The sequence below is a fragment of the Oncorhynchus masou genome, chromosome 28 (genome assembly GCF_036934945.1).
Source record: "Oncorhynchus masou masou isolate Uvic2021 chromosome 28, UVic_Omas_1.1, whole genome shotgun sequence".
NCBI classification, from domain to species: Eukaryota; Metazoa; Chordata; class Actinopteri; order Salmoniformes; family Salmonidae; genus Oncorhynchus; species Oncorhynchus masou.
In genome coordinates, this window is record NC_088239.1 from 9,075,579 (window position 1) to 9,099,600 (window position 24,022).

The 24,022-nt window shown below is 47.6% G+C and overlaps 1 protein-coding gene across 3 annotated transcripts in view; it reads left to right on the forward strand.

Moving 5' to 3' along the window:
• The first annotated feature begins 848 nt into the window (after positions 1-848).
• Positions 849-24,022, forward strand: part of LOC135517137 (semaphorin-5A-like) — a 372,787-nt gene continuing 349,613 nt past the window's right edge. For all 3 annotated transcript variants that reach the window (XR_010451994.1, XM_064941174.1, XM_064941175.1), the window contains exon 1: positions 849-1,206. The gene's annotated coding sequence lies outside the window, so the exon portion shown is untranslated. The remainder of the gene's footprint in view (positions 1,207-24,022) is intronic.

Here is a 24,022-nt window from a genome sequence, read left to right on the forward strand (position 1 = left end):
CAGGAAGCTGTGCGCCGCTCCCTGCCACCCACTATTCCAGCAGCGGAGACCCTAGAATCATGGTCAATTAATCCACGGTGTGAACGAACGCTCAAACCTTACACCCTAACCCACGCACTCCGTTCTGCCAACTCTGGTCTCCTGGCCCCTCCCACCCCTGCGGGAGGGCAGCTCCCGCCCAATCCAGTCAAATTTCTTCTCTGTCCTGGCATCCCAATGGTGGAACCATCTCCCATCCTTAGGGAGGACAGCATCCTGCCCATCTTCCAAAAACCACCGGAAACCCTACCTCTTCAAACAGTATCTTAAATAATCCCACGTCAATTATTGAGGTGAAATGTACTTTCTATGACTGTGATATGTGGTTGTCCCACCTAGCTATTTTAAGATGCACTAACGGTAAATCCCTCTGGATGTGCTAAATGAAAGAAGGCGTTTGACTTCATCTCTGAGAACATACTTATGGAACGCTATGACCGCCTATGGGTTCCCAACAAGTTTCATCAGCATGATGAAATGTATGTCTGTCGACTCCGTATGCAAAGTGCATGTAAAGGGTCACCTGACAGAGGATATATTAATTAAAGATATTAAATAAAAAATAAAAAACAAGAGGTGACGAAAACAACTGTCTGTATCTCAAGAGAAACGAAACGGAGGTTTTGAAGCTGATCTTGTAAACATTTTCAAAAAGCAAAGTTGGGGCGCAATGTTCCTTCAGTTCCTTTTAAAATCCTGGGAACTCTATGTCTATCACAGAGCGCTTGCCTTGCACGCAGCAACCAACATAGCCGCGCACTCTGCAAAGCTCCGCCAGATCATCCTTCGTGCTACAGTTATAACAAAGTTTAAAGTGTCCGCGTCGCTTGGTTTGCGTCCTGGTCCCTTGTCTCAGTGACCGAGGCGATAGTCTGTGAGCTGCAGCGGAGCTCAGCAGTGCGTTGCTGTGCCCAGTTACGTAGCGCGCTGGGCGAGGAGACACGAGGACAGAAAATATACGACCCTGGAGAGACGGCATAGAGAGAGAGATGTGCTGAGCAGACTGAGTTACTGGACGTTTTTGGATATGAGAACGCAAACTGTGATTACTCTATCTTTACCTTCATTTCCCTGAGCCACGCCAACGCTCATCTTCTTCTTCAGACTGGTTGAAACTCGCAGCTTCGTTCCTGCTAGATGAACGGGAGTAGTTGGAGATTTCATTTGGTGAGTGGTTTATAAATCTTGGCACTTGAATTGCATTACCTTGACTATATTTTCTTCTTTCCGAATTATTTCTTTCAATGAGCTGATTAAAGTGCAGTATTGCAGTCTAAATACTGCAACCTCGGGAGTTTTTATTTTACTGGAGAAAGATTAAACGTTTCCACCTGCTCTGTTCTATTGTTGTGCACAATTCAACTGTTCATATGCCTAGAATAAATACATATGACACTTTCACCATATAATAATAATAATAATAATAATAATATTAGCCGATGATATTATTCACAAAATAATAAGAATATCCCGGTGTAGAAGTTTGCAGTGTTTATCTGAAATGTTTGAGTACCGCTTGGTGGTGCTGACGCTGTGATTATTCCCCCCTCACACGCGCTTCATGACATTCTCGCCTCTGCCCTATGTAGGTCGATACATTGCGATTCAGATATGAATTTGTATAATAAAATATCCCCTGGTAATGAAGGCTCGTTTCTCACGGTGTTTTGGTCTGTGTAATTACATAGGTAGGCCTACCGGTCCCATCCTATGACTACACGGTCAGTCTTACCCTTTGCATCTTGTCTGTACCTATAGACCCATTACATGTGTACAAATCAGCAGCCAAGTAATTACGCTTTAATTGAAGCACAGTAACACATTAGTTTACAACATATTTGGAGTGAAATGTAGTTGGATTTTGTGTGAATTATTGTAATTGACTTTGGTAAGAAACTATTTCCTAATAAAAGAAAATCCCCCCCAAAATCTGATTAGAATCCAATAGAAAATCCGATTTTGGAACATATCCTATAGGATTTTAGGACTGGTCCCAAAATCTTATAGGATTTTTCGTTTGGATTCATGTATTGGAATCCTATAGGGTCCTATAAAATAGAATCCTAAAGGATATAATCCCATAAGAGTCTAATGGGACAGGTTCCAAAATCAGGGACTGATTTAGACCTGGGACATCAATCCACTGCATTGTTTCATTGTTCCCTCTCTAATCAGGGACTGATTTAGACCTGGGACATCAGTCCACTGCATTGTTTCATTGTTCCCTCTCTAATCAGGGACTGATTTAGACCTGGGACATCAGTTCCACTGCATTGTTTCATTGTTCCCTCTCTAATCAGGGACTGATTTAGACCTGGGACATCAGTCCACTGCATTGTTTCATTGTTCCCTCTCTAATCAGGGACTGATTTAGACCTGGGACATCAGTCCACTGCATTGTTTCATTGTTCCCTCTCTAATCAGGGACTGATTTAGACCTGGGATATCAGTTCCACTGCATTGTTTCATTGTTCCCTCTCCAATCAGGGACTGATTTAGACCTGGGATATCAGTTCCACTGCATTGTTTCATTGTTCCCTCTCCAATCAGGGACTGATTTAGACCTGGGACATCAGTTCCACTGCATTGTTTCATTGTTCCCTCTCCAATCAGGGACTGATTTAGACCTGGGACATCAATCCACTGCATTGTTTCATTGTTCCCTCTCTAATCAGGGACTGATTTAGACCTGGGACATCAGTCCACTGCATTGTTTCATTGTTCCCTCTCTAATCAGGGACTGATTTAGACCTGGGACATCAGTTCCACTGCATTGTTTCATTGTTCCCTCTCTAATCAGGGACTGATTTAGACCTGGGACATCAGTCCACTGCATTGTTTCATTGTTCCCTCTCTAATCAGGGACTGATTTAGACCTGGGACATCAGTCCACTGCATTGTTTCATTGTTCCCTCTCTAATCAGGGACTGATTTAGACCTGGGATATCAGTTCCACTGCATTGTTTCATTGTTCCCTCTCCAATCAGGGACTGATTTAGACCTGGGATATCAGTTCCACTGCATTGTTTCATTGTTCCCTCTCCAATCAGGGACTGATTTAGACCTGGGACATCAGTTCCACTGCATTGTTTCATTGTTCCCTCTCCAATCAGGGACTGATTTAGACCTGGGATATCAGTTCCACTGCATTGTTTCATTGTTCCCTCTCTAATCAGGGACTGATTTAAACCTGGGACACAATTTGTGTCCAATTCATTATCAGGTAGAACAGAAAACCAGCAGGTTCCAGACCTCGTAGGGTCAGAGTTGAATACCCCTTGTCTATAAGATGCATCCTAACGGTCGGCCATTTTAAAAGCGGTTGAGGTGACAGTGTGTATGACCTGTTCAGTGTGTGACTGTGTGAGTTCACCTCACCTCAGAAACCTAACTGTCTAACATCAGCTCCTTATTGGCCTCCATCCCTACCTGTGAGCTCTGATTCATCCTGAGTGTCTCTTTCCATCATGTTAGGTGGTGTAGGAGGATGAGCTATCCGCTGTATTTTACTGCTGAGAGCATTCAGAAACCCTCAGATCCACATGAATATGAATGCGGCTGTGGAAATGACCTCCGAAATATCTCTTTATATCGCAACTCAATAATTACAGGTCTTTGTGACATTTCTACTGTACTTTGTCATAGTGATGGATGTTTCAAATAATTATGAATGTATCTTTTTTTCCCGAAGGAAGTGATGAATGCGGCAATAGGCCTACTGTAATCCCAGAGCCTTTTCTGCTGTGCGGATGGTGCTGTCTCATACTGTGCACCCCGCGACTAACAGTGACCTCAATCCAGATGGCTGAATTACTCGGAGAGTTTTGGCAGAGTTCCCAGAGTTCACCTCTCAGAAAGGCCTGTTAAAATCCCTGAAAACACGATAGAAAGTGAGAGAGAGGTTGAGGGAGAGATAAAAGGGAGAAGAGAGAGTGGAGGGGGGTGACGATGGGGGGGGAATTGATCTGATGGGATGCCTCTCTGCAAAGTTACTGGGTTGATATTACAGCTGTTTCAACAAGGAAAACTCACTAGACAGAGAAAACACAATATATGCTGAAAAACACCCGACCTCCTTTCTTTCTACTCCCAAGAACCATCACAAAGATAACTACTGAAGTGTGCACTTTATTTACAGAGAAGTAGAGCAGCTGAGCCTCTCTCTCTCTCTCTCTCTCTCTCTCTCTCTCTCTCTCTCTCTCTCTCTCTCTTGCTCTCTCTCTCTCTCTCTCTCGCTCTCTCTCTCTCGCTCTCTCGCTCTCTCGCTCTCAGCTAATTCTCTCTCCCTCTCTTTCTCTCTCTGTCCCGCTCCTTCTCTCTCCAGTCATTTGGTGTGAATAGCAACATATGATTAGCTGGTGTGATTGATATTTGCTCTGTGCTGGGAATTTGCCTGCTCGCTGACAAGGAACCCCAGCACAAACAAAGCAATTAGTCGCTGTTTGGAGAATACTGGAATGAAAGTGACCTCACGGACCCCGGCGTTCTCTGCGGTCACTATAGAGACAGATTGAGCGACAGCACCATTGTTGACCCGCTTTGTGATTGGGCATCTCTTTGGGGAAGGGACTTGGGATTGGGAGCAGGACAGAATGCTGTTTAGGATTAAAAGACACATTGTCATGTGTGTGTGTGATCTAAACTGACATTACTCTCTGTTCCTCAGTGCTCTTAAAAAGACTTGTGTTACTAATTCAACTGACACGGGCTGGAGAGGACCACTAAAAGAAACTGGCCTTCCAATAACATAGTAGATGAGTTTGTAATCATTGGTTTGAAATGTTTTTTTTTATCCCACACACATTCTCCCAGGCATTGATTTAATGCTGGTCGAAGCAAACATTATAGTCCAACTAAAAACCACATACTTCCTCCCTGACCCCCCAACCCTCTAGTGGTCCGTTCTATCCCCCCCTACCCCCTTAGTTTAGATTTAATGTAGATCCACTTAGTCACCATCTCCTCTCTTTGTCACGAACCTCGCCGAAGATGGTGCCTCTTCCTCTTCGGGCGGTGCTCGGCGGTCGTTGTCGCCGGCCTATTAGCTGCCATCGATTCCCTTTCCGTTTGTTTTGGTTATTGGGTAATTGGTTACACCTGTTTTGTGTTAGGGTTTGTTTGTTGGCTATTTAAAGGCACTAGGCCCGCTGGGTATTTGTGCGGGCTTGTTTCTCTGTTTGGATGGTGTTATTTTGTTCGTGTCTTTATTCTCCAGACTATTTCTGTCCTGTTGTTTGGACTGATAACTTGTACACGCCCTGTGTGTTGGCGTGACCGTTTTTGTTGCGCCGGTGAATAAATTTGACAAACGACTGAACCCTGCTCTCTGCGCCCGATTCCACCCACCACTCCTAGTTTTTCGTAACACTCTTCCCTGTCCAGTAGCCTCTTCTGGCTAGCGTAAAGGTCCTTCTGCAGGATGAAGTATCAAAGAGCCGCCCGGCTGGAGGCTTATAACCTTGGCACAGACATCCTACACCTAGGGATGGGTGATGGAGGACCATCTTTGTGGGTCTGGGTAGACATCGGCACAGATCTAGCATCAGTTTCCCCCACCCTCTAAAACCTGACTTTAACTATAAGGTCTGGAGACAGGTATACGGTTGGCATGACATGACCTGATAAAGCACCATACTTCCAATTGTATTTGTCACAGAAAAGTGAAATGTGAAAATAAGAGCCATGATTATTTTCCTTCTCTCTGCTGTTCATCACCCTTGTTTATTTATTCATTTTCGAGATGTGCACGTTCCCATGACTACCCCCGTGGGTCGGGGAGGTGATTGCGGTTTCCGTGGGATACAATGGGGAAATGGAAATGTTGACAGAATGAAACTTCACCATCCGTCGCTCCCTGATTAAAGGGCAGCATTGTTGGAGTGGCTGGTCAGTGGTTACCATAGTTACTGCAGAAGGATGCAACATGTTGTCAACCTCTTGTTGTTTTCTGAGTGTTTCTATGGTTGTGATCCTGGCTGAGTTACATGTTGTGTGAACTTGTTTGTTTTGTTTGGCATTCGTCCACACACTGCCAACACCTACTGTTGTCATATGGAAGGAACGACACGTGGTTCATTCAAGTCAAGGCCGGTTGATGCTAATTCTACGGCCACAAGTGCTATTTGATGAAAATCTGCATGTCTGTGAATATATGGAGGATATTTAGTCAAATACTTAGACTCTGTTCTGGCAGTGGATAAGGGAGCAGTTTATGCAAAAATAGGTGGAATGGGATAGAGTTAGAGAGGAAGAAAAGGAGAGTTAGAAAGGGAACGGAGAAGTGAAGATGCATGATGATTGATTTGGGTACCAGTGTTCCATTTCGGAGGTTTCCCCTGACGTGAAGTGAGTCGTGCTATGTCGTTGTTTTGGGGCCACCCCTCTGCCCCCTCTTCCCCCCACTGTTCTCAGGAGGGACAGAGTCAGGGGGTGTCTGTAGTTTCCTCAGGAGGGATAGAGTCAGGGGGTCTGTAGTTTCCTCAGGAGGGATAGAGTCAGGGGGTGTCTGTAGTTTCCTCAGGAGGGATAGAGTCAGGGGGTGTCTGTAGTTTCCTCAGTAGGGACAGAGTCAGGGGGTGTCTGTAGTTTCCTCAGGAGGGACAGAGTCAGGGGGTGTCTGTAGTTTCCTCAGGAAGGACAGAGTCAGGGGGTGTCTGTAGTTTCCTCAGGAAGGACAGAGTCAGGGGGTGTCTGTAGTTTCCTCAGTAGGGACAGAGTCAGGGGGTGTCTGTAGTTTCCTCAGGAGGGACAGAGTCAGGGGGTGTCTGTAGTTTCCACAGGAGGGACAGAGTCAGGGGGTGTCTGTAGTTTCCTCAGGAAGGACAGAGTCAGGGGGTGTTTGTTGTTTCCTCAGTAGGGACAGAGTCAGGGGGTGTCTGTAGTTTCCTCAGGAGGGACAGAGTCAGGGGGTGTCTGTAGTTTCCTCAGGAGGGACAGAGTCAGGGGGTGTCTGTAGTTTCCTCAGTAGGGACAGAGTCAGGGGGTGTTAGGAAAGAAAAGAAGGATGGATGGAGAGATGGAGGAAGGAAGGAAAGGTGTGAAGGAGGGAGTAGCTCTCTTGTCTTGAGCAGTGTTTTTTCTCCAACACTACACGGCTGATTCAAATTATCACAGCTTGATGATTAGTGGATTATTTTAGTTAGATGTGTAGTGTTACGGCAACCCCAAAACATGCACCCCTTGGGGTCCTGAGGACCCAGTTTTGTAAATCCTTGTCGAGAGAGACTCATTAATGAAGGGAGCGAGCAGGTGGTCTGGTTTTAAATAAAGTCTGCTCTATTAACAAGCACACTCTCATGGCACACAGACACTCCCTGCAAACTTCACACACACACTCCCTGCATACTTCACACACACACTCCCTACACACACACTCCTGTGTGTCATGCCCTTTATTGGTCTATGTTTGCGGTGTGTGTGTGTGTGTGTGTGTGTCTATGTCCTGAAGGTGGACCGCAGGCAGGATGCATGGGGTCTGAATTAATGGCTCTGAATAACACTGTTCCTCCCTGAAAGAAGGCATGTGGGCATGAGGATGTTTTAACTGTGGAAATCCACGTCTGTGTGGAACTCACTGACAGGATGTTTCGATTAGGGAGCTGCGTTCATGATAAATAGTTATGTGGAGTTGAATGCTACTGTAGTCTGGTTGAAGGAGGGACACACACACACACACACACACGCACGCACACACACACACACACACACACACACACACACACACACACACACACACACACACACACACACACACACACACACATACACACACACACACACACACACACACACACACACACACACACACACACACACACACAGTGAGAGACAGAGAGACACACACACACACACACACTTTAATCCTCAAGACTGGGCCAGACAAGGGCTGCGTGGTCAGCCCCCTCCTGTTCTCCCTGTTCACCCATGACTGTGTGGCCGTACACGTCTCCAATTCAATCATCAAGTCTGCTGACGACACAGCAGTGGTAGGCCTGATTTACCAACAATGATGAGACATCCGACAGAGATGAGATGAGAGCCCTGGCAGAGAGGTGTCAGGAAAATAACCTCTCAACGTTAACAAAATGAAAGACCTGATTGTGGACTTCAGGAGACAGCAGAGCGAGCACACCCCAATTCATATTGACGGGTCCCTTCACACGGAGAGTGTGGAGAAGGCACAACAGTGCCTCTTCAACCTCAGGAGGCTGAAGAAATTAAACATGGCCCCTAAGACCCTCACAAACCTCTACTGATGCACCATTGAGGGCGTCCTGTCAGGCTGTATCCCTGCCTGGTACGGAAATTGCACCGCCTGCAACCACAGGGCTCTCAAGAGTGTGGTGCGGTCAGCCCAACGCATCACCGGGGAAACAGTGCCTGCCCTCCAGGACATATACAACACCCAGTGTCGCAGGAAGGTCAAGAAGATTATCAAGGACCTCAGTCCCCCGAGCCAAGGCCTGTTCACCCTGCTACTATCTAGAAGGCGAGGTCAGTACAGATACATCAAAGCTGGGACCGATAGACTGTTAAACAGCTTCTATCTCCAGGCCATCAGACGGTTAAACAGTCACCACCAGCCAGCCTTCACCCAGTACCCTGCCCTGAACCTTAATCACTGTTACTAGCCTCCACCCAGTACCCTGCCCTGAACCTTAATCACTGTTACTAGCCTCACCCAGTACCCTGCCCTGAACCTTAGTCACTGTTACTAGCCTCCACCCAGTACCCTGCCCTGAAACTTAATCACTGTTACTAGCCTCCACCCAGTACCCTGCCCTGAACCTTAATCACTGTTACCAGCCTCCACCCAGTACCCTGCCCTGAACCTTAATCACTGTTACTAGCCTCCCCCAGTACCCTGCCCTGAACCTTAATCACTGTTACTAGCCTCACCCAGTACCCTGCCCTGAACCTTAATCACTGTTACTAGCCTCACCCAGTACCCTGCCCTGAACCTTAGTCACTGTTACCAGCCTCCACCCAGTACCCTGCCCTGAACCTTAATCACTGTTACTAGCCTCCCCCAGTACCCTGCCCTGAACCTTAGTCACTGTTACTAGCCTCCCCCAGTACCCTGCCCTGAACCTTAATCACTGTTACTAGCCTCACCCAGTACACTGCCCTGAACCTTAGTCACTGTTACTAGCCAGCTACCACACGGTGCTCTACCCTGCACCTTAGAGACGGCTGCCCTATCTACATATATAGAGAGTCATTGAACACTGGTCACTTTAATAATGTTTACATACTGTTTAATTAACTCACTTCATATGTATATAGTATATTCCAGTCAAGTATTCTAGTCAAGTATTCTAGTCAAGTATTCTAATAAAATATTCTAATCAAGTATTCTAGTCAAGTATTCTAGTCAAGTATTCTATTAAAATATTCTAATCAAGTATTCTAGTCAAGTATTCTAGTCAAGTATTCTAATCAAGTAGTCTCGAGAATGTGATCCCTATTCTTATATATTTTGGATTCATAGTGTAGTTTAAACCTCCTGAGATTTGGATTGAGATTCAACATCTTCCTCTCTGTTCTGTCCTAGACCTGTGTGCTGAGAGCTGAACAGGGTTATTTAAGGATTCTGCATTTTCTTCTGACACCTGCTGGATAGATTGTTTATACTCTTACACACACACACACACACACACACACACACACACACACACACACACACACACACACACACACACACACACACACACACACACACACACACACACACACACACACACACACACACACACACACACACACACACACACACACACACACACACACACACACACACACACACACACACACACACACACACACACACACACACACGTTGTCTTGGTATCTGACAGGCTAAACAGCACCAAGCCCCTAGGCCACAGAGTAGTCAGAGGAGATCTGAGAGGAGAGAGAGGGAGGGATGGAAGGGGAGGAGGGATGGAAGGGGGATGGAGGAGGGATGGAAGTGGCGGAGGGAGGAGTGATGGAGGAGGGAGGGAGAAGGGATGGAAGGGGGATGGAGAAGGGATGGAGGAGGGATGGAAGGGGCGGAGGGAGGAGGGATGGGAGGGAGGATTGATGGATGAGGGAGGGAGAAGCGATGGAAGGGGGATGGAGAAGGGATGGAGGAGGGATGGAAGGGGAGGAGGGAGGAGGGAGGGAGAAGGGATGGACGGGGGATGGAGAAGGGATGGAGGAGGGATGGAAGAGGCAGAGGGAGGAGGGATGGGAGGGAGGAGGGATGGGAGGGAGGAGTGATGGAGGAGGGAGGGAGATAAAGAAAGAGATGGAGAGAGAGAGAGAGAACGAAAGAGATATGCTCTCCTGTTTTGTGTATACTATGCTAAAAACACCATCCAACCCTTATCCAAACATTTGATCCAAATCCAACGGAATGACCAGGCATGACTCTGATGCTATCATCAACAACCCTCCTTTTCCATTGCAACAAAGCCCCCCAGACAAGCAATCACACACGGATCAGACCCCATCAGAAAGAACCTTATCAAACGTGTCTAATCCCCTTTGTGACTGGCTCTGTAGCGGCTATTTCCTCTTACGCACAGATCTAGGATCAGTTGGCCATCGCTATCGTAAACATTAGAGTTCAAATGTAAAACAGACTTTAGCTTCTGTAGATAGAGGTGACTTCACTAGGCTGTGATTATGAGAGAGACCAAGCACGTAGACAGCACTACAGGGAGGCCTGGTCATGAGGCAGCCTATATGGAGACACCAGGACAACAACACTATCCCTTAACGTCAGCGAGACAAAGAAGCTGATCGTGGGCGACAGGAAATGGAGGGCCGAGCCACGCCCCCATTCACATCGACAGGCTGTAGTGGAGCGGGTCGAGAGCTTCAAGTTCCTCTGTGTTCACATCACCAAGGATCTATCATGGTCCACACACACCAACACAGCCGTGAAGAGGGCACGACAACGCCTCTTCCCCCAGCAGGAGGCTGAAAAGATTTGGCATGGACCCTCAGATCCTCAAAAAGTTCTACAGCTGCAAAGACTCCAGCCACCCAAGTCATAGACTGTTCTTTCTGCTACCGCACGGCAAGTACCAAGTCTGGAACCAACTGGACCCTGAACATCTTCTACCCTCAAGTTATAAGACTGCTAAATAGTTAGTTAAATAGTTAGTTAAAGTAGTTAGTGCAAAAAGGGCCAATGCAGATAGTCAGTGTGTCACGCCCTGGTCGAAATATATTATGTTTATTCTTCATTTATTCGGTCAGGCCAGGGTTTGACCTGGGTTATTGTGGTGTGTTTTTGTCTTGGGGTTTTGTGGGATGTCTAGCGTTAGTCTATGGCTGCCTGAGGCGGTTCTTAATCAGAGTCAGGTGATTTTTGTTGTCTAAGATTGGGAACCATATTTAGGCAGCCATATTCTTTGTGTGTTTCGTGCGTGATTGTCCTTAGTGTCCTTGTTCCTGTCTCTATGTTAGTTTACACTAGTTTAGGCTGTTTCGGTTTTCGTTACATTCTTTTTGTTTTGTAGTATTTGTATTGATTCGTGTTTTACGTTTTTTCATTAAACATGGATCACAATCTACATGCTGCATTTTGGTCCGACTCTCCTTCGCCTACAGAAAACTGTTACACAGTGTAGCTATTTGGTTATGTATTTTGACTCATCACATACGCTGCTGCTATTGTTTATTGTCTTTCCATGTTTATAGCCAAGTTAACGTTACTCATTGTAAATTCATTACTACTTTTATTATTACGTGTTTTACTTTTCTATTATTTCTATATTTCCTTTCTCTCGGCGTTGTTGGGAAAGACCCATAAGTAAACATTTCACTGTTAGTCTACATCTGTTGTTTACGAAGCAAGTGACAAATCAAATTTGATTTGATGTAGAAAGTCGATAACAGATCTGTTCTCCAGAGAGGCTGGTGTCATTCATATTTCAGGACTGAAAATAGTTTCCCAGCGGTAAATACATCCCGTACTGTCAGAGTCGTGTGTATAGGTGGCAGGGAAGTCTGTAACCTCAGGACAATATGTTCAGTCTGTAACCTCAGGACAATATGTTCAGTCTGTAACCTCAGGACAATATGTTCAGTCTATAACCTCAGGACAATATGTTCAGTCTATAACCTCTGGACAATATGTTCAGTCTGTAACCTCTGGACAATAGGTTCAGTGTCAGAGTCGTGTGTATAGGTGGCAGGGAAGTCTGGCGCAGGAGAGTCAAACGGAGTGTAAAATGGAGTCATTTAATAAAGTCCACGTAACATGCTCCATAACACCGATAAGAATAGAATATAAACAAACCTGGGTACGAGGACCCGTCGTGCACCTATACAATAAACACAACACTGACAATAAACAATCTCTGACAAAGACATGAGGGGAAACAGAGGGTTAAATGCATAACAAGTAAGGAATGGGATTGGAACCAGGAGTGTGGGAAGACGAGACAAAACCTCCCTCCCTCCCCTCCCTCCCTCCCTCCCTCGCTTCTTTCCTCGCTTCCTTCCGTCCTCGCTTCCTCCCTCCCTCCCTCCCTCCCTCCCTCCCTCCCTCCCTCCCTCCCTCCCTCCCTCCCTCCCTCCCTCCCTCCCTCCCTCCCTCCCTCCCTCCCTCCCTCCCTCCGTCCGTCCTCCCCCTCCCTCCTTCCCTCCCTCCCTCCCTCCCTCCCTCCCTCCCTCCCTCCCTCCCTTCCTTCCTTCCTTCCTTCCTTCCTTCCTTCCTTCCTTCCTTCCTTCCTTCCTTCCTTCCTTCCTTCCTTCCTTCCTCCCTCCCTCCCTCCCTCCCTCCCTCCCTCCCTCCCTCCCTCCCTCCCTCCCCCTCCCTCCCTCCCTCCCTTCCTTCCTTCCTTCCTTCCTTCCTTCCTTCCTTCCTTCCTTCCTTCCTTCCTTCCTTCCTCCCTTCCTCCCCTTCCTTCCTTACTCTCCCTTCCTTTCGCTCACTTCCTTCCTCTTCCTCTCCCTCCCTTATTCTCCCTTACTCTCCCTCCCTTCCTCTCCCTTATTAATCTTCCCTTCCTCTCCCTTTATCTCTCTCCCTCCCTCTCTCTCCCTCCCACACTCTCCCCTCTTCTGAGTTACAAATCATCAACTAAATGATCCCTCATTCAGTAAGTCAAATTTAGGTTTCTTTCTGGCCTGGGCCATTGAGATATAAAAGGGGTATTAATGACTCAAAGTAATTGTTGGCTTTGCATGTGTTGTGTATCTGTGTCTGCGTTCACACAGGCAGCCCAATTCGGATATTTTTTCCCAATAATTGAACTTTTGACCAATCACATCAGATCTGCTTACATCTGATCTGTTTACATCAGATCTTTCAAAATACCAATTATTGAAAGAAAGATCTGAATTGGACTGCCTGTGTGAACGCAGCCTGTGTGTGTCACCATGGGCGGCCAGATACAGTAGGAGAAGCAGTTATTGTAATTTGAAAGTTCTCCTTTTCTCCTATTTCCACTTGTTTGATTGTAATTTCAGTACATTTTCAGGTTTTCTAACCTTTAAAAAAACTCATCCAACTATGAAATGTAGTAATGTCGGGTCCCCACCCGATCACTGATGAAATGCTATGAAATGTAGTAATGTCGGATCTTCACCCGATCACTGATGAAATGCTATGAAATGTAGTAATGTCGGGTCCCCACCCGATCACTGATGAAATGCTATGAAATGTAGTAATGTCGGATCTTCACCCGATCACTGATGAAATGCTATGAAATGTAGTAATGTCGGGTCCCCACCCGATCACTGATGAAATGCTATGAAATGTAGTAATGTCGGATCTTCACCCGATCACTGATGAAATGCTATTAAACTAAAGACCTCTTTTACCTTTGTGTGATTTTAGGACATGTTAACCACTGAGTCTCATGTAATTTTAGTTAGTAGTGATGGAGACATAGAGAATGTTCTAGAGAGGTAGAGAACAGAGACAGCTCCATAGTGAGTAGTGACTGAACAATTGAGAATGTTCTAGAAAGGTAGAGAACAGGTAGTTAATCAAGCTGACAGAGGCATGGCTGATCATTAACAAGGGAGAGGTACAGGGGAATAATTGGGGTTACGTTCACAAGCTCTCTTTGTACCAACCATTTCTACAGCGACAGAATGTTCCACAGAAACAATTAGGAAGCATGCTCTGTTATTTCTGCCTGAGTAGTCAAGCGTTAGTTTCAGTGTGTGTGTGTGTGTGTACGATCTCTCTCGCTCCCACTGACACACAGGAACACACAGGAAAACTGAGTAGGTAAGTAGGATATTTATTCAAATATTTGTCACTTGCTTCGTAAACAACAGATGTAGACTAACAGTGAAATGCTTACTTATGGGTCTTTCCCAACAATGCAGAGAGAAAGGAAATAGAGAAATAATAGTAAAGTAAAACACGTAATAATAAAAGTAATAATAAATACACAATTAGCGATAACGATAACTTGACTATAAACTGGGTACTAGTAGAGTCCATGTGCAGGGGTACGAGGTAATAACCTCGCTATAAACACTGGGTACTAGTAGAGTCCATGTGCAGGGGTACGAAGTAATAACCTCATTATAAACACTGGGTACCAGTAGAGTCCATGTGCAGGGGTACGAAGTAATAACCTCATTATAAACACTGGGTACCAGTAGAGTCCATGTGCAGGGGTACGAGGTAATAACTTGGCTATAAACACTGGGTGCCAGTAGTGTCCATGTGCAGGGGTACGAGGTAATAACCTGGCTATAAACACTGGGTACCAGTAGAGTCCATGTGCAGGGGTACGAGGTAATAACCTCACTATAAACACTGGGTAATAGTAGAGTCCATGTGCAGGGGTACGAGGTCATAACCTCACTATAAACACGGGGTACCAGTAGAGTCCATGTGCAGGGGTACGAGGTAATAACCTCACTATAAACACTGGGTACTAGTAGAGTCCATGTGCAGGGGTACGAGGTAATAACCTCACTATAAACACTGGGTACAAGTAGAGTCCATGTGCAGGGGTACGAGGTAATAACCTCACTATAAACACTGGGTACCAGTAGAGTCCATGTGCAGGGGTATAAGGTAATCACATGAATATATACACTGGGTACCAGTAGAGTCCATGTGAAGGGGTACGAGGTAATAACCTCACTATAAACACTGGGTACCAGTAGTGTCCATGTGCAGGGGTACAAGGTAATAACATGGCTATAAACACTGGGTACCAGTAGAGTCCATGTGCAGGGGTACGAGGTAATAACCTCACTAAAAACACTGGGTACCAGTAGAGTCCATGTGCAGGGGTACGAGGTAATAACCTGGCTATAAACACTGGGTACCAGTAGAGTCCATGTGCAGGGGTACGAGGTAATAAATTGGCTATAAACACTGGGTACCAGTAGTGTCCATGTGCAGGGGTACGAGGTAATAATTTGACTATAAACACTGGGTACCAGTAGAGTCCATGTGCAGGGGTACAAGGTAATAACTTGACTATAAACACTGGGTACCAGTAGAGTCCATGTGCAGGGGTACGAGGTAATAACCTCGCTATAAACACTGGGTACTAGTAGAGTCCATGTGCAGGGGTACGAGGTAATAACCTCACTATAAACATTGGGTACTAGTAGAGTCCATGTGCAGGGGTACGAAGTAATAACCTCACTATAAACACTGGGTACCAGTAGAGTCAATGTGCAGGGGTACGAGGTAATAACCACACTATAAACACTGGGTACCAGTAGAGTCCATGTGCAGGGGTACAAAGTAATAACCTCATTATAAACACTGGGTACCAGTAGAGTCCATGTGCAGGGGTACGAGGTTATAACTTGGCTATAAACACTGGGTATCAGTAGTGTCCATGTGCAGGGGTACGAGGTAATAACCTCACTATAAATACTGGGTACCAGTAGAGTTCATGTGCAGGGGTACGAGGTAATAACCTGGCTATAAACACTGGGTACTAGTAGAGTCCATGTGCAGGGGTACATGGTAATCACATGGCTATAAACACTGGGTACTAGTGGAGTCCATGTGCAGGGGTACGAGGTCATCCCATGGCTATAAACACTGGGTACCAGTAGAGTCCATGTTCAGGGGTACGAGGTAATAACCTCACTATAAACACTGGGTACCAGTAGAGTCCATGTGCAGGGGTACGAGGTAATCACATGAATATAAACACTGGGTACCAGTAGAGTCCATGTTCAGGGGTACGAGGTAATAACATCACTATAAACACTGGGTACCAGTAGTGTCCGTGTGCAGGGGTACGAGGTAATAACCTCACTATAAACACTGGGTACCAGGAGAGTCCATGTTCAGGGGTACGAGGTAATAACATCACTAATAACACTGGGTACCAGTAGTGTCCATGTGCAGGGGTACGAGGTAATAACCTGGCTATAAACACTGGGTACCAGTAGTGTCCATGTGCAGGGGTACGAGGTAATAACCTGGCTATAAACACTGGGTACCAGTACCTAGTTGATGTGCAGGGGTACGAGGTAATAACTTGGCAATATACACAGGTTACCAGTACCGTGTCGATGTGCAGGGGTATAAGTTAGTTGAGGTAGATATGCACATATAACTAGCAATAAAGTGACAGATCAGATAATAAACAGTAGCAGCAGCATATGTGACGAGTCCAAAAAAGTTAGTGTAAAAAGGATCAATGCAGATAGTCTGGGTAGTTACTTGGTTAATGAACTAACTGCAGTCAAATGGCTTGGTGCATCAGTACCGCTTGTCGTGCAGAGGAGCAGCGAAAACAGTCTATGAATTGGGAAGCTGAAGTCTTTCACAATTTGTAGAGCCTTCCTTTTGACACCGCCCTGAAAAGAGGTCCTGGAAAAGAGGTCCCGGATGGCAGGGAGCTAAGCCCTGGTAAAGAGGTCCTGGATGGCAGGGAGGTAAGCCCTGGTAAAGAGGTCCTGGATGGCAGGGAGCTAAGCCCTGGTAAAGAGGTCCTGGATGGCAGGGAGCTAAGCCCTGGTAAAGAGGTCCTGGAAAAGAGGTCCCGGATGGCAGGGAGCTAAGCCTTTGTAAAGAGGTCCTGGATGGCAGGAAGCTAAGCCCTGGTAAAGAGGTCCTGGATGGCAGGGAGCTAAGCCTTTGTAAAGAGGTCCTGGATGGCAGGAAGCTAAGCCCTGGTAAAGAGGTCCTGGATGGCAGGGAGCTAAGCCTTTGTAAAGAGGTCCTGGATGGCAGGGAGCTAAGCCCTGGTAAAGAGGTCCTGGAAAAGAGGTCCCGGATGGCAGGGAGCTAAGCCTTTGTAAAGAGGTCCTGGATGGCAGGGAGCTAAGCCCTGGTAAAGAGGTCCTGGATGGCAGGGAGCTAAGCCCTGGTAAAGAGGTCCTGGATGGCAGGGAGCTAAGCCCTGGTAAAGAGGTCCTGGAAAAGAGGTCCCGGATGGCAGGGAGCTAAGCCTTTGTAAAGAGGTCCTGGATGGCAGGAAGCTAAGCCCTGGTAAAGAGGTCCTGGATGGCAGGGAGCTAAGCCTTTGTAAAGAGGTCCTGGATGGCAGGAAGCTAAGCCCTGGTAAAGAGGTCCTGGATGGCAGGAAGCTAAGCCTTTGTAAAGAGGTCCTGGATGGCAGGAAGCTAAGCCCTGGTAAAGAGGTCCTGGATGGCAGGGAGCTAAGCCTTTGTAAAGAGGTCCTGGATGGCAGGAAGCTAAGCCCTGGTAAAGAGGTTCCGGATGGCAGGGAGCTAAGCCCTGGTAAAGAGGTCCTGGATGGCAGGGAGCTAAGCCCTGGTAAAGAGGCCCTGGATGGCAGGGAGGTAAGCCCTGGTAAAGAGGTCCTGGTTGGCAGGAAGCTAAGCCTTTGTAAAGAGGTCATGGATGGCAGGAAGCTAAGCCTTGGTGAAGAGGTCCTGGATGGCAGGAAGCTAAGCCTTGGTAAAGAGGTCCTGGATGGCAGTGAGCTAAGCCTTGAGGCCGGATGCCAAGCAGTTGCTATACCAAGCAGTTGTCATACCAAGCAGTTGCCATACCAAGTAGTTGCCATACCAATCAGTTGCCATACTAAGCAGTTGCCATACCAATCAGTTGCCATACTAAGCAGTTGCCATACCAATCAGTTGCCATACTAAGCAGTTGCCATACCAAGCAGTTGCCATACAAAGCAGTTGCCATACCAATCAGTTGCCATACCCAGCAGTTGCCATACTAAGCAGTTGCCATACCAAGCAATTGCCATAACAAGCAGTTGCCATACCAAGCAATTGCCATGTGATGATGCAGCCAATCAAGATGGTGCAGCTGTAGAACATTTTGAGGATCTGAGGGCCTACTGGACTACTGGACCATTGGACCACTGGTATACTGGACCACTGGACTACTGGACTACTGGACTACTGGTATACTGGACCACTGGACTACTGGTATACTGGACCACTGGACTACTGGTATACTGGACCACTGGACCACTGGACCACTGGTATACTGGTATACTGGACTACTGGTATACTGGACCAATGGACCACTGGTATACTGGACCACTGGACCACTGGTATACTGGACTACTGGACCACTGGACCACTGGTATACTGGACCACTGGACTACTGGACTACTGGACTACTGGTATACTGGACCACTGGACTACTGGTATACTGGACCACTGGACTACTGGTATACTGGACCACTGGTATACTGGACCACTGGACCACTGGTATACTGGTATACTGGACTACTGGACCACTGGTATACTGGACCACTGGACTACTGGACTACTGGACTACTGGTATACTGGACCACTGGACTACTGGTATACTGGACCACTGGACCACTGGTATACTGGTATACTGGTATACTGGACTACTGGACCACTGGACCACTGGTATACTGGACCACTGGACTACTGGACTACTGGACTACTGGTATACTGGACCACTGGACTACGGGTATACTGGACCACTGGACTACTGGTATACTGGAATACTGAACCACTGGACCACTGGACCACTGGACCACTGGACCACTGGTATACTGGACCACTGGACCACTGGTATACTGGACCACTGAACCACTGTTATACTGGACCACTGGACCACTGGTATACTGGACCACTGAACCACTGGTATACTGGACCACAGGTATACTGGACCACTGAACCACTGGTATACTGGACCACTGGACCACTGGTATACTGGACCACTGGACCACTGGTATACTGGACCACTGGACCACTGGACCACTGGTATACTGGACCACTGGACCACTGATATACTGGACCACTGGTATACTGGACCACTGGACCACTGGTATACTGGTATACTGGTATACTGGTATACTGGTATACTGGACTACTGGACCACTGGACCACTGGTATAATGGACCACTGGACTACTGGACTACTGGACTACTGGTATACTGGACCACTGGACTACGGGTATACTGGAACACTGGACTACTGGTATACTGGAATACTGAACCACTGGACCACTGGACCACTGGACCACTGGACCACTGGTATACTGGACCACTGGACCACTGGTATACTGGACCACTGAACCACTGTTATACTGGACCACTGGACCACTGGTATACTGGACCACTGAACCACTGGTATACTGGACCACAGGTATACTGGACCACTGAACCACTGGTATACTGGACCACTGGACCACTGGTATACTGGACCACTGGACCACTGGTATACTGGTATACTGGACTACTGGACCACTGGACCACTGGTATACTGGACCACTGGACCACTGGTATACTGGACCACTGGACTACTGGACTACTGGACTACTGGTATACTGGACCACTGGACTACGGGTATACTGGACCACTGGACTACTGGTATACTGGAATACTGAACCACTGGACCACTGGACCACTGGACCACTGGACCACTGGTATACTGGACCACTGGACCACTGGTATACTGGACCACTGAACCACTGTTATACTGGACCACTGGACCACTGGTATACTGGACCACTGAACCACTGGTATACTGGACCACAGGTATACTGGACCACTGAACCACTGGTATACTGGACCACTGGACCACTGGTATACTGGACCACTGGACCACTGGTATACTGGACCACTGGACCACTGGACCACTGGTATACTGGACCACTGGACCACTGATATACTGGACCACTGGTATACTGGACCACTGGACCACTGGTATACTGGTATACTGGTATACTGGTATACTGGTATACTGGACTACTGGACCACTGGACCACTGGTATAATGGACCACTGGACTACTGGACTACTGGACTACTGGTATACTGGACCACTGGACTACGGGTATACTGGACCACTGGACCACTGGTATACTGGAATACTGAACCACTGGACCACTGGACCACTGGACCACTGGACCACTGGTATACTGGACCACTGGTATACTGGACCACTGAACCACTGGTATACTGGACCACAGGTATACTGGACCACTGAACCACTGGTATACTGGACCACTGGACCACTGGTATACTGGACCACTGGACCACTGGTATACTGGACCACTGGACCACTGGACCACTGGTATACTGGACCACTGGACCACTGATATACTGGACCACTGGTATACTGGACCACTGGACCACTGGTATACTGGTATACTGGTATACTGGTATACTGGTATACTGGACTACTGGACCACTGGACCACTGGTATAATGGACCACTGGACTACTGGACTACTGGACTACTGGTATACTGGACCACTGGACTACGGGTATACTGGACCACTGGACCACTGGTATACTGGAATACTGAACCACTGGACCACTGGACCACTGGACCACTGGACCACTGGTATACTGGACCACTGGTATACTGGACCACTGAACCACTGGTATACTGGACCACAGGTATACTGGACCACTGAACCACTGGTATACTGGACCACTGGACCACTGGTATACTGGACCACTGGACCACTGGTATACTGGACCACTGGACCACTGGACCACTGGTATACTGGACCACTGGACCACTGATATACTGGACCACTGGTATACTGGACCACTGGACCACTGGTATACTGGTATACTGGTATACTGGTATACTGGTATACTGGACTACTGGACCACTGGACCACTGGTATAATGGACCACTGGACTACTGGACTACTGGACTACTGGTATACTGGACCACTGGACTACGGGTATACTGGACCACTGGACTACTGGTATACTGGAATACTGAACCACTGGACCACTGGACCACTGGACCACTGGACCACTGGTATACTGGACCACTGGACCACTGGTATACTGGACCACTGAACCACTGTTATACTGGACCACTGGACCACTGGTATACTGGACCACTGAACCACTGGTATACTGGACCACAGGTATACTGGACCACTGAACCACTGGTATACTGGACCACTGGACCACTGGTATACTGGACCACTGGACCACTGGTATACTGGACCACTGGACCACTGTACCACTGGTATACTGGACCACTGGACCACTGATATACTGGACCACTGGTATACTGGACCACTGGACTACTGGTATACTGGACCACTGGACCACTGGACCACTGGTATACTGGTATACTGGACTACTGGTATACTGGACCACTGGACCACTGGTATACTGGACCACTGGACCACTGGTATACTGGACTACTGGACCACTGGACCACTGGTATACTGGACCACTGGACTACTGGACTACTGGACTACTGGTATACTGGACCACTGGACTACTGGTATACTGGACCACTGGACTACTGGTATACTGGACCACTGGTATACTGGACCACTGGACCACTGGTATACTGGTATACTGGACTACTGGACCACTGGACCACTGGTATACTGGACCACTGGACTACTGGACTACTGGACTACTGGTATACTGGACCACTGGACCACTGGTATACTGGTATACTGGTATACTGGACTACTGGACCACTGGACCACTGGTATACTGGACCACTGGACTACTGGACTACTGGACTACTGGTATACTGGACCACTGGACTACGGGTATACTGGACCACTGGACTACTGGTATACTGGAATACTGAACCACTGGACCACTGGACCACTGGACCACTGGACCACTGGTATACTGGACCACTGGACCACTGGTATACTGGACCACTGAACCACTGTTATACTGGACCACTGGACCACTGGTATACTGGACCACTGAACCACTGGTATACTGGACCACAGGTATACTGGACCACTGAACCACTGGTATACTGGACCACTGGACCACTGGTATACTGGACCACTGGACCACTGGTATACTGGACCACTGGACCACTGGACCACTGGTATACTGGACCACTGGACCACTGATATACTGGACCACTGGTATACTGGACCACTGGACCACTGGTATACTGGTATACTGGTATACTGGTATACTGGACTACTGGACCACTGGACCACTGGTATAATGGACCACTGGACTACTGGACTACTGGACTACTGGTATACTGGACCACTGGACTACGGGTATACTGGACCACTGGACTACTGGTATACTGGAATACTGAACCACTGGACCACTGGACCACTGGACCACTGGACCACTGGTATACTGGACCACTGGACCACTGGTATACTGGACCACTGAACCACTGTTATACTGGACCACTGGACCACTGGTATACTGGACCACTGAACCACTGGTATACTGGACCACAGGTATACTGGACCACTGAACCACTGGTATACTGGACCACTGGACCACTGGTATACTGGACCACTGGACCACTGGTATACTGGACCACTGGACCACTGGTATACTGGACCACTGGACCACTGGACCACTGGTATACTGGACCACTGGACCACTGATATACTGGACCACTGGTATACTGGACCACTGGACCACTGGTATCCTGGACCACTGGTATACTGAACCACTGGCATACTGGACCCATGGACCTCTGGCATACTGGACCACTGTCATACTGGACCATTGCTATACTGGACCACTGAATCACTGGCATACTGGACCACTGGACCACTGGTATACTGGACCACTGGTATACTGGACCACTGGACCACTGGTATACTGGACCACTGGACAACTGGTATACTGGACCACTGGTATACTGGACCACTGAACCACTGGTATACTGGACCACTGGTATACTGGACCACTGGACCACTGGACCACTGGTATACTGGACCACTGTCATACTGGACCATTGCTATACTGGACCACTGAACCACTGGCATACTGGACCACTGGACCACTGGTATACTGGACCACTGGATCACTGGACCACTGGACCACTGGTATACTGGACCACTGGACCACTGGTATACTGGACCACTGGACCACTGGTATACTGGACCACTGGTATACTGGACCACTGAACCACTGGTATACTGGACCACTGGTATACTGGACCACTGGACCACTGGACCACTGGTATACTGGACCACTGTCATACTGGACCATTGCTATACTGGACCACTGAACCACTGGCATACTGGACCACTGGACCACTGGTATACTGGACCACTGGTATACTGAACCACTGGCATACTGGACCCATGGACCTCTGGTATACTGGACCACTGGACCACTGGCATACTTGAAAAGAGCTTATACTGTAGTAGTGTGTGTGTGTGTGTGTGTGTGTGTGTGTGTGTGTGTGTGTGTGTGTGTGTGTGTGTGTGTGTGTGTGTGTGTGTGTGTGTGTGTGTGTGCAGGTAGAAGGGCGTTGTACACCTGGAGACGACATGTAGGCCCACAGACACTTCATCATGAAAATGTAGGGCTGAGAGGAGTATGAGAACTTCTTTATCCCTCCCAGACACACTCATACAGCACAATCAGCCCAATGGTATACACACACACACACACACACACACACACACACACACACACACACACACACACACACACACACACACACACACACACACACACACACACACACACACACACACACACACACACACACACACACACAGAATAATAAGTCATTGTCAAGGGAAGGGGGTCCCCGCAAGAATAAGTGTTGACATTCACAATCTGGATGTCAGGGTTAGAAAGCT